The sequence below is a fragment of the Rhinatrema bivittatum genome, chromosome 9 (genome assembly GCF_901001135.1).
Source record: "Rhinatrema bivittatum chromosome 9, aRhiBiv1.1, whole genome shotgun sequence".
NCBI classification, from domain to species: domain Eukaryota; kingdom Metazoa; phylum Chordata; class Amphibia; order Gymnophiona; family Rhinatrematidae; genus Rhinatrema; species Rhinatrema bivittatum.
This window is the reverse complement of record NC_042623.1, coordinates 198,084,641-198,104,776: the sequence shown is the minus strand read 5'-3', so window position 1 is coordinate 198,104,776 and position 20,136 is coordinate 198,084,641. Positions and strand designations below refer to the sequence as shown.

Genomic DNA, 20,136 nt, shown 5'->3' with positions numbered 1-20,136 from the left:
TCCAGAATCGCAGGAACACTCCGACACCGGTCAAAGAGCAAAATAGTCCACTATAAGTTCCACGATCGCCCATTTCCCCCTCAAAGCCGGATTCGCCTCTTCTGGACAGCCCACTTGTTTTGAAAGACTCCTTTACTAATGCATTAATTCTTTTGCTCATGCATTACTCATGTTTATGCCCATCAACACTGTTTTCTGTTACCTGTATATCCCAATTTAGCCTACCCTCTTTTCTTAGCTACTCCCTACATTTATTCTCGTTCCTTTGAAGAATTATTGTAGTCTATTTAATATTTAATTTATGTTCTTATGTTCAGAAACTCTGTTTAATGTAACGCCTTAACCGTGACAGTTTTGTTATATGGAAACCGACCTGATTTGATATTTGTATCGAGAATGTCGGTATATAAAAATACTAAATAAATAAATAAATAAATGTGTGTGTGTGTCCCCAGATGTGTCTGTGTGGGCATCCAAGCCCACAGAGGTAGCGGCAATGAAGGTCCAGCAACAGATAAAAGTCTGCAGGTAGCTTTCTTCCCTGATGCTGGGAGAAACCAGGAATTGAAAATTAAGAGGACTGCTATAGCCCCAAGAACACCAACTGGGGCAAACATGGGGGAGCTCCTTTCTCTCCGAAGGCCAGGAAGAAAGGAAATTGGGTGTTCAAGGAGAAAGGCCACAAACCCCAAGGGAAACTTTAATTGATAGATTAAACTGCTGAAAAAGCAGGTGGATATTTAATAATTTCAAAATTATAGCAATCGTAAATGCACTTTCTTGAAAGGTTTCCCTTCGGGATTGGGGGCAGCCGGTGGGACAAGAATCCCTACCGGCCAAAAAGCAGGAGGTGTCAACGAATAAGTCTGGAACAAAAAAACAGCTCCACACAGCGTTACCCTCGGAAAGGGAGAAGGGAAGCTGCCCTAAGACTGAAGGACCGCTCATCAGAAAGAGCAGAGTAAAAGGGCCTTCTGAGTCAATTTAAAAGACGTCAGCTACTCTGAGGAGAACAGTTACCAAGAGCGGATGGGCCTGACTGAATGATTAGGAAAAATCTGATGCCTTACTATCACCATGCGTGCGCTCTTGGATCTGTGGCAAGATTGACGCCACCCAACTGGCGAACCAGCTGGGCCCTCACTGACAGGAGTTAGGACTGCTCGGATGGGGACCAGGTCTGGGTTTCATCTCTACCAGCTTCTTCCTCTGCAGGCTGAGCCCTTGGGTTCTGGTCCCATAGAGAGCACGCAGGCAAGGTTGTCAATTGCTAAGGAAGAAACCCTGGTGAATTGTCTGAAATCCACCCCCAAATCTCTTATCCTCAGCTAATTTGGTGTAAGACTACTCTTAAAAAACAAAAAAACCTTACATTGTTTATCTCAAGGTCCCACCCTACAAAAAAATACAACAAAAATAACCTCTCTGTTGAGCACAAAAAAATAATTCACCCAGATTTATTGATAAAGTTTCTTGACAATAAACAAAATATATTTCATAATAGCAGGCAAGATATATCATCACACATCTTTATGATAAATTTTCAGAAATTCCAGTTAGATTTAAAAAAAACCTTATCACGGGCCACAAAAATAGACAACAATATTCTCAGCGACTCTCAGTTTAAAATCAAACATATCCCTGAAAAGCATAAGGTAAATATGGTATTCTAATCTTGTGATTGCCTTTAAAATGTGTGATCAGCTCTGTTTTAAAATAGGAAAACAGCATTTACAAATCCCACCTTTCACAGAAATTTCTCAACCCCAAGCTGGAAACTGGGAATTGCCAGCGGCTGTTTGTCTCTTCCCAAATTTCCTGAAGTTCTCTCTCTCTCTTTTTCTCTACATCGTATGATGAAAAGGCTGCTATTCCGGATACTGTAGCAGTTGTATGTACTTTCACTAGTGCTGGTACTACAGTAACTTGGTTCTGCAGTTATGCACAGCTGGTGGTGCGTAAGTGAACTGGACAGTGAATAAGAAGTTCTTTCAAGAATGAATAAAAGTGTTCAAAATGAGTTCTGCTAAGAACGAGTTCTGCTAGCACCTTGTCTCTTGGTTGCTTATACTTTTCCAAATCAATCAGCGGAAATCTTGCCATGACATCGTACCAGCATTGTTTATGCAAAACATTGAATGAAAACTCCCAATTCTGCAGAGGACACAGGCCATCTGATAGCTGGGTTTTCCGATGTCCAGATTTAAAACAGCTCACTTACAAAAAAGTCACACATTCAGCACTTTGCAAGACCAACAGTTATTTTTTACCGTTTTTTGCAATTTCAAATATCCATCTCTGATGAGCTGACGACCACTGATGTATACCTCGAACAGTTTCCCAGTCTTTGGCTAATTAACAGTTCAGCTTGTGGTTACATTCTAAACCACCATCTGCCTTAAGAAACCTGGTCTTTCCCTTTTCTCTCAGAATAGAAAAGTAACACCTTTATTGTTTATTGATAATAAACAATAAAGGTGAAAGGTCAGCTGGACATAGGAAACCAGGACTTCTGCTAGAAGCCAGCAGAATTTAGAGAAATGTGAGAAAAACCAACTAATGTCTTTATAAAAAAAAGGAATATATAAAAATTAGGCCAAAAGGCAATATATGCGGGCCTTTAACCTACAAGGTCAGAGAGCAGGCTTAGAGTCAGGGCAGGTGACAGACACACAGTGATGAAACCACATACTCGTGGAGGCAGGCAGAGGTCAGAGAACATCAGAATCCAGGCAATGCTTGAAGCACAGGAGGGCAGAGGGGGCAGCTAGGCAGGACCAGGAAAGGGCAGAAGCACGGCTGGTGACGAGGTACGGATGGACACAGCGAAGGCAGGCTGGAGAAAGACAAGACTGGGGCAAGGCAAAAGGCAGGATCTGCTAGCAATGTGCGCTGCGGCAAGGCAGGTGAGCCTGTTGCTGAGACACCGGCTGGGAGCATGGCTGGTTTCAAATACCCTGCCACGCCGATGTCATCTAGAGTCGCCGCTTCTGTCTTTCCTGCCGTAGGCTCTTTGTAAGGCGGCCTGTTGAATGCATGTGCGCACCTAGGGGGAAGTGCTAGCAGGGGGGCAATGGCGGGCATCCTGAGCCACAAAGTCAGCGTGCGACATCTTGATGAGTGAGGCTGGCCACGCACTCACTTCCCACTTTAGACCTTAAAAAAAGCTACAGGCAGATCTCACTGTCTGAAAGCTCCAAAAAGAAAAGAGAGTCTTCAGTACTCTGAAAGGACTGTTTTAATAAGTCAATGTTTCTCAAGCCAGTCCTGGAGATACCCCCCTAGCTAGTCAGGTTCATGAAATAGATTTGCATGCACTGTCTATTCCGCATGGAAATCTTTCGTATGCATATTCATGTGGATACCCTAAAAACCAAACAAACTAGGGGGTAACCCCAGGAGAAACTCGAGACGAATTTTATGAACCTTGTCCTGGAGGTAGTCAGGCATAGTCTGGGCAGAGAGTGAAGGAAGGGGGGTGGAAGGCAAAAGAAGGTTGAAGAGGAAACGGAGTGTGATAGAGAGGCAGCGAGGGTTGGGTGCAAGAGAGTTTGTCAGATGGACATAGTAGGACTTGCTTGACTGGAAGGAGGTCAGCATGAATTAAAAATGCACGAAGTTGGCCTGGGCAGGGGAGTTTGGCCAGAAATGTTCTGCGGAGTGGGCACAGGAACTTAGGAAGTGAATTCAAAGGGTGAGTCAAGGCTGGGGCTTGGTATGCCTTACACGATGGGTAAAGGGAATGGGGGAAAAGTATCTAAAGCATTTGACAGTGTCAAGGGCCCTAGCTCTAGTCTTCAATGAATGAAGCTGCTCAGATTGCTTACTGAGGAATGAACCACATTTAGTATTACACTCTACATAGAAGACCCTTGCTTGTTTCTTTTTTTATAGGTTGTGGCTAGTTCTGGATGGTTTCTATTTTGTTAAATTGTGTGAATTCAATATTAATCCCCAATCTTATCTCTACTAAAGTATATGAGAGCAATATAGACTACTCCAAATCCTTATTTAGTCCATCAGGTTGAACAATATGCAAATTGTAAAACCATTTTTGTTCAGTGTATAATAAAATCATATTGATGTTGCCACCTCGTGTCCATAATGTAAACTGTTGTAACACCAAAAACCAAAGCTCTTCAAATGTATGTGTATTTTAAACACAATGTTGAACAAGTGGTACCTCCAACTTTAAACACGCTAAGGCACTCCGGTGTTCTATAATCTGCGTACATAATTTACGCCTCTTTTTCCAACATAGATCAACTTACATGAACACCAGATGAAATAAACGAACAGTGATGAATCATAAGTGGTGGGATAATTTTTGTATTGGAATTGTAACTCCTGCATGTATGTAAGGTCATACAGAGCAATGTCCACACTGGGCACAGATGTAAATGATTCTCTATATTCCGAATGTAAAGATGATCCCGTATATTCTTCCCCTGACGTAAAGCAAATAATGGAGGTTGTGAAAAAATTGTGTGTAACTTCAACGCATTCCAATGATAACATATACTTCTCTGTATATATGTAATATATATGGGGTATATGGTAATACACAAACTGGATGATCCACTTGATCACGTGGAGTTACTTGTAGTAATAATGCCCAATTAGCCCACTGTGCTCTTATATGCTTTTTAAATAACATTTATCGGATAGTCACCTACTAAAAAATTACTGCTCATATCAACAGCAATCTTCGCAATCGCAGAAAATGACCTGCTGGTTATTTTTTAGTCATTGAGAATGGCAACTCTGATGTGATAGCAATGAGTTTCTATCAGTAGGTTTATTATATATAGAAAACTCAAATCTGTCATGTTATTGAATGGTAATGTCTAAAAAAGGTACTGCTGTTCGACTAATATACCAGTAAACTGTAAATGTGGATCACATTGATTAAGCCAAGCCATAAATTCAGAAGACTGTCATCTTCAATCCACAGCACCAATATGTCATCTATATATTGACTCCAAAATGTTATGTGGCATCAATATATATAGAAACATAGAAACATAGAAATGATGGCAGAAGAAGACCAAACGGCCCATCCAGTCTGCCCAGCAAGCTACGCAGTTTATCCTTTTTTTTTTTTTATTATCTTCCCCCCCCCTTTTTTTTTTTTCTCCCCCTCCCCCGTCACTATTGGCTTCCAGCACCCTCCGGCCCCAATTCCCTTCCACCCCTCCACCAATGCAGAGAGCAGTGCCGTATCCGCATCCCAATGAACATCCAGCTCAATCAGGGGTAGCAACTGCCGCAATAAACGGCCACACCCCTGCCCCATACTCTTACCCACCTCTGTTTTCTTTGTTTGTTTTTTGTTTTTTTTGTTTTTGTTTTTTTGGAGATGGCAGCCCTCCAACCTTCCGCTCCGTGAAGGTGGAACACAAACCACTGGCATCCCGCTCCGTGAATGCCTCTGTGGCTACTGCCGCTCCATGCAGTATTTTGCTGCCTGAAGGTGGAACAACTACTGGCCACTGGCATCCCGCTCCGTGAATGCCTCTGTGGCTACTGCCGCTCCGTGCAGTGTTTTACCACCTCCTCTATATTTATGCCCACTAGACTTGATGGATCCACAGTGTTTATCCCACGCCCCTTTGAAGTCTTTCACAGTTTTAGACTTCACCACTTCCGCCGGAAGGGCATTCCAGGCATCCACCACCCTTTCCGTGAAGAAATACTTCCTGACATTGGTTCTTAGTCTTCCTCCCCGGAGCCTCAGCTCGTGACCTCTGGTTCTGCTGATTTTTTTCCGTCTGAAAAGGTTTGTCGTTGTCTTTGGATCATTAAAGTTTTTCAAGTATCTGAAAGTCTGAATCATATCACCCCTGCTCAAACTAAAGGAACTCACTGGTGTACCCAAAATGATCTATAACCAATAGTCGAATATACACTCCACTTTATGTACAAAAAATGTTTTGAAGATTTTTATTAAAAAAAAAAACAACAACAAAAAAAACCCTTTTCTACTTAATTACTTTTTATTTTTTCTTCTTAATTCAAAGCCAACATGTAGCCACACGTATATGTATTTTTCTATCTGAAGCAATGGAAAAATAGGGGGAAAAAAAACTTGACAGTGCACCCCCATAATGTTAAACTAACAATTCTTAGTGGTGTATGTAGCATTTAAAGCTGCCATCACGGGAAAAAAACCCCGTCTATTTAACCATTGCTAAATCCAAAGTCAAATTTCACTTATTTTCACATTCAACAATGTTTAGGCACTCATCTTTTTCAGGCTCATGTAGGCTTCCAATAAACCACAAGACGCCAGTTCATGAAGAGCTTCTATGAAACCAAAAACGCCGACATGGCCATGTTTTGCAGTCTAAACTGCTGCTTCAGGGCATTCTACATACTTCACTTCCGGCTAGTCAAAGAGATCTGAAAACCAAAATCTATTTAAAGACCTTGCTAGGCATGACTTTCGGCCTGACAGAAAGCTCTGAAACACCACAGCCAAATTCATTGAATAACAGTCAAAGCCCATAGAATCCACATATAATTCTTTCATATTCAATTTTCTTTTACTTCAATTCTGTGTTAGACCCAAGTGAGAAACTATACCCATCTTCACCAATCCTGACACCGGATTCTCATGAAGTACCTATTCACAACAATTTAAAATGATGCCACTCAATTTATGCATTTAATCCATCGGGGGAAACTGAACCTAAACGGAAGATCCCGTATTGCTCCTATTGTAGGAGACAAATATTTTGGTCTCTTCCTCGTGGATGGCATGTCTTAAATTTTCTGGCAGTTGTTCCTGCTACCTTCAAACATGCTGTGATCACCTCATTCCTCAAAAAACCCTCACTGGATCCTACTTGCCCTGTTAACAATTGTTCCAGGTCTCTCCTCCCTTTTGCTTTCAAACTACTTGAATGTACTGTTCACCACTGATGTCTTGACTTTTTCATCCAAAGGCACTCTTGGATCCACTCCAGTCTGCTTCTACATTCCAAAGAAACAGTGCTTGTTAAAGTCTCTCATGACTTTGTTATGGTTAAACTAAAAGTCTTTTCTCAGTCTATCCTCCTTAATCTATCTGCTACTTTTGACACTAGTGATCACCACCTCTCCTTGATATGGTCTTTACTTGGATTTCAGGACTCCGACCTGTCTTGGTTCTCTTCTACATCTTCCATCGCACTTTTAATGTGTCCTCTGGTAGATTCTCCTCTACTGCCTTCCCACTTTCGACTGGTATATCTAAAGGATCTGTACTGGGCTCTATCATCAACTGTTTGTATACTAATTACTTTGGTGCTTTGATCTCCTCTCATGGTTTTCAATACCAACTTTATGCTGATTATTCTAACATTTACTGCTCTTCATCAGAAGTTTTGTCAGGAATCCAGTCCCAGATCTCAACCTGCTTTTTTGACATTGCTGCCTGGATATCCTACCATCACCTTAAACTCAACATGGCCAATATTACATGTGCCGGCCGCAGCAGACCCACAGCCCAACCCTCTTACCTCTCTCAAGCGAATCCAGTGCCTGATCCCTCGACCCTGGCGGAAGGCCGCCGGCCCCGTCCTTGGGCCACCCCTGGTGCCTCTGGCTCTGCCACGGATCCTGGTGCTCCGTGTTTGGCATCACTGCATGGCCTGCGGAGAGACGCCACCTCAGCATCGTGCCCCTCCCTAGGTACGCGCATTTCTAAGGCTTAAAATAGGGCCCACGGCAGGAACCGAGCCACGGCCCCAGATGATGACGTCAGCGGAGCTCCGGTATTTAAGCCCGGACTCCACTTTCTCAAATTGCCTTTAAAACAGGTCTCCTCGCTGGTCAAGTAGTTGTTGCCTCCTTCTGACCCTCCGTGTTCCTGATCCTCGTCGAATCCTGTTCCTGATTTTCAACCTTTCCTCGGATTGCCTTCATGGACTTTTGACAGCTTTTCCTGACCATGCCGCTGACTCTCTCCAAGCCTGGACCTCTGCTTTGCCCAACTACTCTGTTGCCTCTCTCCAGACCCAGACCTTTGCATTGCCTGACTACTCCGTTGCCTCTCTCCAGACCCAGACCTTTGCATTGCCTGACTACTCCATTGCCTCTCTCCAGACCTTTGCATTGCCTGACTTCGGTCGACTCTCTCCTCGTCTAGACTTCAGCCTTGCTTGCCACCGCTTCCAGATTGCTGCCAGCCGTACAACGCTTCTTCAGTCTTCGTCCTGGGCCTGGCCTATTCAGGCTTCGGCCTGTTCTTGCTCGGGCGCCCCGTCTGACTTTGGTTCTGTTGGCGCCCGGGTCTCCGCCTAGTCTAGTACAGACTGTTACCCTCTCCTGTTGCTGCCTCTGGGCTGACCTTGATCCTTCCATCGATGACGACTGACGGAGGCCCACCTAAGTCCAGCTGGCCCCGGTACCCAAAGGCTCAACCCGCGGGGAACGAGGGCTGGTATTGGTGAAGCGCCAGCCGGTCTCCGCCCATCAGCCCTCTTCGCCTGCCGACGGTGGGGACCTGTAGGACCGCAGCCCAAGGGTTCACCTCCGGCGCAAAAGCCAAGACAGAGCTCCTTAGCTTTCACCCCAAGTAACCTTCCTCTCTATGTATAATCCTCCCAGTTCTCTTGAGATCATCTTTGACTCGTCCCTCTCCTTCTCTACCTATATCCAAAACAATGCTAAAATGTCTCTCTCTCTGTAACATTACCCAAATTAAACCCTTCCTTTCTGAACACACTATCAGAACTCCTATCCATCATCACCTCCTGCTCAGACTACTGTAACCTGCTCCTCACAGGTCTCTCAGTCAACCAATTCTCTCCACTACAGTCTATCCTAAATTCAGCTGCACAACTTATCTTTCGCCAAAGTCATTACATTCAGATAATCTCTCTTCTCAAGTTACTGCATTGGTTTCCTATCTCTTCCCACATCCATTTCAAGCTCCTCTTACTCATCTACAAGAGCTTTCACTCTGTAGCTCCTCATTACTTATTTTCTCTCTCTCTCTCTACATCTCTCCTCATGCACGCTGCTCATCAGGCAAGTCACTCCTATCTATTCCCTTCTCCTCTGCCGCCAATTCCCAAGTCTGCGCTTCCACCTGGCTGCACCATATGCTTGGAATAGTTTCTCTCAGCTGGTGGATGATGCTCCCATTCTTGCCTTATTAAATCCCATCTAAAATCCCATTATTTTTTTTTTAAATCTGCTTATTGATTTCAAACCATTTTCTTAATAAATGAAATTTCCAAAGTTTCTTTTGCCCTGTATATTTGTCTTGGTTGGATTTAAGCTCTACTGAGAAGGGACTCTCTTTTACATGTTTGTGTGCAGCCATTCAGATGTCGCATAATACTGTAAAGTGTTAAGTAGTAGCAGTAGGTTTATACAAAAATCAGGAGTGGTGTGGCAGAAGTAATAAGAAATGGTAATTTATTCTTTCAAACAGTACTAGGACTACAGTGCATGCCATGAAATTAACTGCTAGCAGATTAAAATAAATTTCGGAAGTATTTTTTTCAGTTAACACATAATTAAACCATGGAATCTGCTACTAGAGAATGCGGTTACATCTAATAATATAGCCGAGTTTAAAAGTGGTTAGGACAATTCTCTGGAGAACAAGTCCATTAACAATTATTAGCCAGGCAGACTTATTGATAGAAAAAAGGGACTGGATCTCATCTTCTAGTTACTTCTGAGAGCCCCAAAACGGCCACTGTCAGAGACAGAATGCTGGGTTCAATGAAACACTGCTCTGACTTAACATAGCGCTACTTATAGTCTTATTTCTTTTAAGGATCTATATGCTGATCCCAGCAAATCCCATTGCTGCAGCTTGTGTTCTGGTACTTTCACAACCTAAAGAACATATAAACTAAGACTTGCCATACCGGGTCAGAACAAAAGGATCATCAAGCTCAGTATCCTGTTTCCAACAGTGGCCAATCCAGGTCACAAGTACCTGGCAGGATCCCAAGGGGTAGAGAGATTCTAAGCTGCTTATCCCAAAGGGTAAGAAATGGATTTCTGCTACTCCACCTTAATAATGGTTTATGAATTTTTTTCCTCCAGGAACTTGTCCAAACCTTTTTTTAAACACAGCTATACTAATAGCTTTCACCAGATCCTCTGGCAACAAATTCCAGAGCTTAATTAAGGGTTGAATAAAAAAATATGTTCTCTTATTAGTTTTAAGTGTATCACCTAGTGTCCCCTAGGCTTTGAACTTTTCCAAAGAGTAAACAACTGATTAATGTTTACTTGTTCCAATCCACTCATTATTTTATACACCTCATGCTGAAGAGCCTAGCATCTTTAGCCTTTCCTCATAGGGGACTCGAACCATCCCCTTTACTTTTTTGTTTACCCTTTTCTGTACCTTTTCTGATTCTATTATATCTTTTTTTGAGATGTGGTGACCAGAATTGCACACAATATTCAAGATAAGGTCAAACCATGGAGCGATAAAGAAGTATTATGATATTGTCTGTTCCATCTCTAATCTGAAGTGCCTCCAGCATCAAACTGCATACAAAGATGAACTTCCTGTAGCTCTGCTCTCCTTTCATAGATCCTCCAGCTGGGACTTCCTGTGGTGCTGGCTATAGACATCATATCCTGCATGAGTATATAAGGAAGTCCTTTGCAACCAGCCAGCATCTCAGCAAGAGGTCCTCCTGCCTTGCAGCAGTGTGTGTTACTCCTGACCTTACCTCCACTCCATTTCCTGTTCCTGCCTGCCCAGCTTCATCCTGCCCTAGATCCATCCTTGCCTTCCCTTCCTCACTCCTCCTTGTACCTCTCTTCACCTCACCTGACCCACTCCCTGCTTTCTACTCCATTCCCTCTACCTCCTTGCCCTCCAGACTAGTCTTCTGTGCATTATCCCTGCTTTTTTCTTGCCTCGCTTGTATTCCACCTGTCTCAACCTCTGCCTGCCATTCTGTTGATGTCTGAATGCTGCCTGCCCAGACTCCTACTTGGTAATCATTTACACTTGAATACCAACAGCTCTGACTACTGCCTGAAACTAGATCTAGCCTATACGCTGCCTGCCCTGACCTCTGGCCTGCTTCTGGACTTGCTCTGCTTATTGGGTCCTTGTCTAAATCTTGCCTGTCCCCAAACCCTAGGTCTCAACCTGCAGAGAAAGGGGTTGGTAGAGGTGAAGACTAGCTTTTGTCCCCAACAGTGTCTGCCTACTGATGGTGTGGGCAGTTTTTAGGTAGGAGCTCAGGTTCAACTAGTGGGGGCTTGGGGGTGAAGTGCCAGAGGATTTAGGTGACCTGGAGAAGGACCTGGGTGAACTGGTGGAGGTATTGGCGAAATGTTGATCTGAAGTATTAGCAAAACATCTTCCTCAGTGAAGACCAAAGCAAAGAATTAATTTACTTTCTCTGCTATGGCTTTGTCTTCCCTTTTACCCCTTGATCGTCTAATGGTCTGCCACCCTCGCATGCTTTCTACTTTGAATATTTCTGAAAACGTTTTTAATGGTCCCCAACCTGGTCCTAGAGAAACCCCTAGCCAATCTGGTTTTCAGGATATCTAAAATGAATAGTTGTGTGATAGATCTGCATGTACTACCTCCACTGTACATAAATATATCTCATGGGAACCACAGTTAGACCAATCAAAAACAGAGGAAGGATATGATAAGTAGGAAAGTCCTACACAGAAAGTACTTTGTTTCATGCATACTGGTTTATAACACTTGCTAAGCAGCAGTACCTACTGGTTCTCATTGTTTTCAATCTTCAAAATTTTGCTTTTAATTCTCTTGCAGTGACTCACACCCCTCAACTTCAGGCAGAGCCTCAAATTTTCTTTAAGCACGGGCAGCAGCTTGTGGCTTCCTGGTCTTTCGCCACAGTGACAATGGCAGCTGGTGCATACTCAAGTCTGGTCTCTCTGCTCCTGTTCACTGTGGGGTGTATTTTCTAGAGGTTTTGTACAAAAAAAGTGCATTCATATGCATATATCATATTTTATAAACTCCTGAGAATGTGTGCACTTTTTGCTTTTGCATGTATATTTTACCAGGCAAAAAAGGGGCAGTCTCGAGGTTTTCAAGGGCAGCGTTGAGAAGTCGTTACTTTAAAAGAGGTCCTACATGTATACATTAGCAAATTTGTTCATACGCTTTTACACCTATTAATTGACTCCCATAAGTGAAATTGAACTTGTCTGCTGTCTGCAGTTTTTAGGTAGGAGCTCAGGTTCAACTAGTGGGGGCTTGGGGGTGAAGTGCCAGAGGATTTAGGTGACCTGGAGAAGGACCTGGGTGAACTGGTGGAGGTATTGGCGAAATGTTGATCTGAAGTATTAGCAAAACAGTACACACACATGTATTTTGCATTTAATACTGGGTGTTCATTTGTGTGGTGCCGCAATTATTTCACACAAAACTTAGGCACATATGGGCCGATACAGTAAAAGTCGCGGGAGAGCAGGCGAACGCCCGCTCTCCTGTGTGCGCGCGATTCTGTATTCAAATGAGGGCCTGCGGCAAAAAGAGGTGCTAGGGACACTAGCGCGTCCCTAGCGCCTCTTTTTGGACAGGAGCGGCAGCTGTCAGCGGGTTTGACAGCAGATGCTCAATTTTGCCGGCGTCGGTTCTCAAACCCGCTGACAGCCACGGGTTTGGAAACTGGACGCCAGCAAAATTAAGCGTCCGATTTTCAACCCACGAGCCGCAGGCCGATTTCAAATTTTTATTTTTATTTTTTTTAAACTTTTGGGATCTCCGACTTAATATCGCTATGATATTAAGTCGGAGGGTGCACAGAAAAGCAGTAAAAACTGCTTTTCTGTGCACTTTCCCGGTGCCCGGAGAAATTAACGCCTACCTTTGGGTAGGTGCTAATTTCTGAAAGTAAAATGTGCGGCTTGGCTGCACATTTTGCTTTCTGAATCGTGCGGGAATACCTAATAGGTCCATCAACATGCATTTGCATGTTGCGGGCGCTATTAGGTTTGGGGGCGGGGGGGGGGGGGGGGGGGTGGACGCGCGTTTTCGACACGCTATTACCCATTACTGAATAAGGGGTAAAGCTAGCGCGTCGAAAACACGCAGAGCGCACTGTACTGTATCGGCCTGATAGTTTATAAAATTGTTACGAGTACGTGTTTTCTTGCATTGGAAATATTTATATGCATGCTGAGATGTACTTTTGGAACAGAAATGTGTGGTATTTTATAAACGGTGCGTTCTTGCCTCACAGTTTATAAAATATTAGCATCAATCTCCGTGTGTCCACTTATGCGTGCAAATGCTGTCCGGGGGATACGCTTGAAAGTTGGGCACCCTGTACGTGAGATTATCAGGGGGAGAAGGAACACCTAGCCCTATAAAGGGAATGAGGGCAAAATAAGAACACCAGAACAGGAACTGAACTGAAAGGTCATTTAAACATCACTTAAAATTATGTTGCTGTGATCAGTGGTGCCACTATGGATCCTTTTTTTTTTTTTTTTTTCGGTCTGGCAAATTCCTTTGATTCATTTGAGCTTCCAGCTCAATCGGAAATGACCTTTACTTGGGCTAGAGTGCCATGAGCCTTCATTTATAGGGCACCACAATGACAGACCACAGGTCTCTCCAAAGCCCAGAAGGTACGCACCCCGAGTCTAATAAGAAGCTGAAACCTTCCAACCACCCATCAGATCACATTCCAACTAAACTTCTGCTTCTCATCCCGGCGACTATCTCCAGACCTTTGACCAATATCATAAACTGCTCACTCTCCCAAGGAATATACCCCGACAAACTAAAAACAGCCTCCCTCAAACCCCTACTAAAGAAACCTAGCCTGGACACGAGAGATCCCACCAATTTCCGCCCCATATCTAACCTTCCTTTTCTGGCCAAAATCATGGAGAAACTGGTAAATACGCAACTCTCAGATTATCTGGAAGAACACAATATCCTCTATCCATCCCAATATGGTTTTCGTAAATCATTAAGTACAGAATCCCTCCTTATCTCACTCTCGGACCACATCATCATGGGCCTTGACAAAGGACTGTCATTCATCCTGATCCTTCTAGATATCTCCGCAGCCTTTGACACCGTGAACCACACCATCCTACTAAATCGGCTTTCAGAAATCGGATTATCAGGATCCGCACATAAATGGTTCTCTTCCTTCCTCAGCAACAGGAGTTTTAAGGTAAACATTAATAATAAAGAATCTTCAGACGTCAAATCAACTTTAGGCGTACCGCAAGGATCCTCCCTGTCCCCCACCCTCTTCAATATCTATCTCCTCCCCCTCTGCCAGCTGCTTACAAAACTAAAATTAATCCACTACCTCTATGCAGACGACATACAGATTCTGATCCCCATAACAGAATCACTCTCTAAAACACTCTCATACTGGGAAAGCTGCTTTCAAGCTCTTAACAGCCTACTCTCCGGTCTTAACCTAGTCCTCAATGCATCTAAGACAGAACTCCTTCTCATTTCCCCCGACCACTCAGCCCTAACCCATCTGACATCATCCAACACCCAGATCTCACAAGTAAGGGACCTAGGAGTCATCCTTGATAACCACCTGAATCTAAAGAAATCCATCAACAACACTGCCAAGGATTGTTTCTACAGACTCCAAGTTATGAAAAGGCTCAAACCTCTCCTCCATTTCCAGGACTTTAGGACCGTGCTCCAAACCACACTCTTTTCCAAAACAGATTACTGCAACGCTCTCCTTCTCGGACTCCCTTTCTCCGCCATCAAACCATTACAGATGCTCCAGAATTCGGCAGCCAGAATCCTAACCAACACCAACAGAGGTTCGCACATCACTCCCATACTTCGGAACCTTCACTGGCTGCCAATAAAATATAGAATAATGCACAAGGCCCTCACCACAATTCATAAAACCATATACAATCAGCAACAACTAGACCTCCAGATTCCTCTCAAATTATATTCATCCTCAAGACCTATAAGAGAAGCGTACAAAGGTACCCTGCAAGTTCCCCCAACAAAAGCCACGCGACTATCATACACCAAAGAACGAGCATTCTCTACAGCAGGTCCAATTATCTGGAACAATATGCCCACTGACCTCAGACTAGAGAACCTTGCCTTCGAACTTTCCGCAAAAAACTTAAGACCTGGCTCTTCCTCCAGGCCTTCCCCTAACTTTCTAAGCCATTAATTGTCAACCGGACAGGACTCTGCTTTACCGGCTAACGCCCCGCTATGTTTAGACATTATAATTAAGCCGCCGTTTCTTTTGTTCCATTGCCTTTTCTAGTTCTCTTCAGTTACACTGTCCTATACCTCTGACTAGCCTAGCCTCCAAGTTATCTACCCTTGTTATATGTAACTTCCGCTTCTAGTGAATTGTTCTTGTTTAAGTTATACCCTTTGTTACATGTAAACCGATCTGATATGAAGGTCGGTATAGAAAAGTGTTAAATAAAGAAAGAAAGAAATAATCACTAAGCACTACCATTGTGCACTGCACGTGACTCCCTCCTCTATCCCCAGAGGCTGTGAATACTGCCTCCACTGCATCCCTCTAACCTTATTTTTGAACAAGAAATTACATTTTTTTTTAATTCATTGGGCCATTACAATATCCTGGCACATGATTTTCTGCACACTGGCAAACCTGAATTAGTCAGAAACTAGTTCCTAATTTTAATAGATCCAGTGTTAAACATCTGGATTTCATAAGGTGATCCTGTGAAAAAATAAATAGTAGTAATGGTGCAATAATGTCTTAACATCTCTTTTCAATATATTTATAAATGATCTGGAAAGAAATACGATGAGTGAGATAATCAAATTTGCAGATGACACAAAATTGTTCAGAGTAGTTAAATTACAAGCAGATTGTGATAAATTGCAGGAAGACCTTGTGAGACTGGAAAATTGGGCATCCAAATGGCAGATGAAATTTAATGTGGATAAGTGCAAGGTGATGCATATAGGGAAAATAACCCATGCTATAATTACACAATGTTGGGTTCCATATTAGGTGCTACAACCCAAGAAAGAGATCTAGGTGTTCAACAATTTCAAATCACTCCATAAACATGGCCTGTAAGGGAAGGTAGAAAGAAGAAAGCCACTGCTGAAGAAAAGGCACACGGCGAGCACATAGCATATGAAAAAGGAAATTTAGGGAACACTGCATACATGGGGGGAGAGGGTTTTGTAGTCCGATGAGACCAAAGTGGAACTTTTTGGTCTCAATGCTAAGCAATATGTGTGGTGCAAACAAACAAAAGCACGTCATCCTACTAAACACCATCCCTACAGCAACAACGGGGCCAGGGAGGCTTGTGAAGATCGAGGGAAAGCTGAATGGTGCAAAGTACAGGCAGATCCTAGAGGAAACCTGTTTCAGTCTGTGACAGCTCTCATCCTAAGCACAAAGCAAAACATAAGAGAATGGAAAGGAAGCTGTAAGAACTGGGGGTCTTGATTTGAAACTCCAGTAGACTCAGGAAAATTATAAGGAACTATTTCTTCATGGTGGATGTATGGAATGCCCTCCTAGAAGAGGTGGTAATGGAATTCAAATCACAAGGAATAAACACAGGAACGAGACAGAGGATCCCTAATGGCTAGAAGATGGAAATGAAGAAAAAGGGTAATATAAAATACAAAATTTCTTAATGGGGGTATCTTGCACAGAACGGCAGTTACTACCCTTAACAGAAGGAAGGAGGGGGCAGTAACCTGCATGAGGCAGCAATTACCATCCAAGCAAATTGCTGGGCAGACATTGAAATAGTTGGTGCAGTGTGCTGCGGCAGTCAAAAAAGCAAACAGAATGTTGGGAATTATTAGAAAAGGAATGGTGAATAAAACCTCTGTATCGCTCCATGGTGAGACCGCACCTTGAATACTGTGTACAATTCTGGTCGCCGCATCTCAAAAAAGATATAATTGCAATGGAGAAGGTACAGAGAAGGGCTACCAAAATGATAAGGGGAATGGAACAACTCCCCTATGAGGAAAGACTAAGAGGTTAGGACTTTTCAGCTTGGAGAAGAGACGACTGAGGGGGGATATGATAGAGGTGTTTAAAATCATGAGAGGTCTAGAACGGGTAGATGTGAATCGGTTATTTACTCTTTCGGATAGTAGAAAGACTAGGGGGCACTCCATGAAGTTAGCATGGGGCACATTTAAAACTAATCGGAGAAAGTTCTTTTTTACTCAACGCACAATTAACTCTGGAATTTGTTGCCGGAGAATGTGGTTAGTGCAGTTAGTATAGCTGTGTTTAAAAAAGGATTGGATAAGTTCTTGGAGGAGAAGTCCATTACCTGCTATTAAGTTCAATTAGAGAATAGCCACTGCCATTAACAATGGTTACATGGAATAGACTTAGTTTTTGGGTACTTGCCAGGTTCTTATGGCCTGGATTGGCCACTGTTGGAAACAGGATGCTGGGCTTGATGGACCCTTGGTCTGACCCAGTATGGCATTTTCTTATGTTCTTATTTTTATCTGCCATCATTTACTATGTTCCTATGAAGGTCCTTGAGTTGCCCAGTCAAAATCCAGATCTGAATCCAACAGAAAATGTGTGGCAAGACATGAAGTCTGCAGTCCACAATCTCCAGCCAACATGGTAGAACTTGAAACCTTATGCCAAGAAGAATAGGCAAAATTGCACCATCCCACTTTGCAAAGTTGGTAGACACTTATCCTACCTGATCCATGGCTGTATTGCTGCACGAAAGACTTCCAAATAAGTATTGAGTCGGGGGGGGGGAAGGCTTATGCACTCAAGACATTTTCTTTATTCTTTCCTATTTTTTGAAACAAAATATACTGTACAATTTTTAAGGATAGAAATTCCACATGAGATGGGGACTAGAACAACAGTGGGAGTGTACTACCGTTCAACTGAATGAACTGATGATGAAATACTAACAGAGATTAGGGAAGCTAACAAACAGGTAGATTTTAAAAGTGTTGCTCGTGCAAAAAAAGCAAGTTTGCTTACCGTAAACAGTGTTTTCCATGGATAGCAGGATGAATTAGCCATGCTTTCTGGGCCCAGTGTGGAACTTCTCATAGAAGATTGAAAACGTTCATCCTTGTCTCGTTCCTGTGCGACTGTGCAGTTGCTGCCCACACAATTACTCTTCTCTGTCAGTTTATAATATAGCAAAAGGTAAATAGGGGCGTTTAGAGATGAAACAGAGATATGATTAAATAGAAAAACTGTCCAGGGAGTTGGGTGGGGAAGCATGGCTAATTCATCCTGCTAGCCAAGGAAAACATCGTTTACGGTAAGCAAACTTGCTTTTTTCCACAGATAAGCAGGCTGAATTAGCCATGCTTTCTGGGAGTCCCTAGCCAGAATCTGAAGCATGGGATATACCCTAAAGGAAAAAAAATATATATATGTATAAATATATTAGACTTTATCATTTATTTATTTTTTTTACATCTTGTATCCTTGCAAAGGGTGGACAGTTTATGAATTTATTACGTGATGTAATATCTGTTTCCCCATGAGTGCATCGGATTTTGTAGACAATAGTGAGGCGTGAAGGTATGTAGTGAAGACCATGTAGCTGTTTTACAGATGTCTTCCACTGGGCCTTGTCTAAGTTGCACTATCGAAGTTGAGATTGCTCTCAGCTGATGAGCCTATACTTTGGAAGATAGCTGTCGTGACTTTGCAGTGTAACAAAAAAATATGCACTGAGAAAGCCAGTTGGATAGTGTCCTTTTTGTCACCAGTAAACCAGGAGCATTCGGGTTGAAAGAGAAAAAAAGTTGGGAATGTCTATTGGTAGTGGCAGTTCTTTGTTTGTAGTAGGCTAATGCTCGTTTACAGTCCAGCGTATGTAGTAGGGCTTCTCTACTAGTGGCGTGTGGTTTCGGGAAAAAAGTTGGTAGGGTAATAGTCTGATTCAGATGAAAAGCCTAAACTACCTTTGGAAGGAAGGACAGGTGAGTCCATATGGTGACTCTGTCGATAGAATTGGAGGAAATGGGAGTAGTGGACTAAGGTCTGTAGTTCACTGACTTGTCGAGCTGATATTATGGCTTCCAGGAATAACATCTTCCAAGTGAGAAATTTTAATGAAGATGTTTGCATCAATTCAAAAGGTGGGAACATTAATGCTTCCAAAACCACATTTAAGTCCCAAGGTATTGCTGGTTTTGTGATTGGAGGTCTGAGCTTTAAGGCACCTTTCATAAAGCGAGATAGCAGAAGGAGAGTTGATTGATATTGGTGTTCCTTGCACAGTTGCATGGTAAGCTGCTTTGGAACTGAGATGTATTCTTATGGAAGAGACAGCTAAACCAGAAATAGAGATTATGAAGGTATTCAAGTAGATGTTCTGGGGAGGAGGAAATAGGGTTAAGACCTGTTGATGCGCACCAATGACTATATCTTTGCCATTTGCCTGCGTAATTTTTCCTTGTGGACGGTTTTCTCGAAGAGATGAGAATGTCCTTAATTTGTTGGAATTTGAAGATGGCTTAATATCTCCTTTTCAATCTCCATGCTGTTAAAGACTTGTTCCGCCATCATTTAGATGAAACACATCATTGAAAGGGTTGTTTTTTCACATTATTATTTCAGGTTCCCATTAGTCACAAGCTGTCAGCGTCATGCACACTATGTCTCCCTGAAGAAGGATCATCTTCCGAAACATTGCGATGTCGGATGGATAGCTAACTGACAGCATAAGATACTCTATGAATGTGCCTGGCATCATCTCATTGTGAACCATAGATTGTTAAGAAACACTTATTACAAGTCCATGCTTTAAAGTGGATTTAAACCCGAACATATGATAGCTTCTCAAGGAAGAATCATTCACTCTGGGTCACCAATGATTAAAACTCTAGCGTCTCTTAGAGTTGTGCTTAAGAGCGAGTGGGTAGCCTTCAGAGGCACTTTGAGGTTTCCCCAGAGTTTAATACAAATTACCATCCTAATTTCTTTGTGCTGGATTTATTATAACATTGATATTTATTAGTGTCTAGCGGTTGTTGGATTATTAATTTTTGTTAAATGGAGTCTTTCATCGGGTATAGCAGCGACCCTTCGTCCTGTGTTAGAAGGTCTGGTCTGCTCGGTAGAAGGATTGGTGGATGTATGGAAAGATGCATTAAGGCAGGCATACCAGGGTTGTCTGGGCCACGCCGAAGCTACGAGA

General features: G+C 42.9%; 1 protein-coding gene across 5 annotated transcripts in view; it reads right to left on the bottom strand.

Annotated features, from left to right (window-relative positions):
- ZBTB38 (zinc finger and BTB domain containing 38) overlaps positions 1-20,136 on the bottom strand; it is an 83,114-nt gene that overhangs the window by 6,937 nt on the left and 56,041 nt on the right. Inside the window, exon 2 of one of the 5 annotated variants that reach the window (XM_029615962.1) lies at positions 11,710-11,918. The exons of 3 other annotated variants lie outside the window; for them this stretch is intronic. The gene's annotated coding sequence lies outside the window, so the exon portion shown is untranslated. The remainder of the gene's footprint in view (positions 1-11,709; positions 11,919-20,136) is intronic. One more of the 5 variants, XM_029615961.1, reaches the window with a different exon arrangement.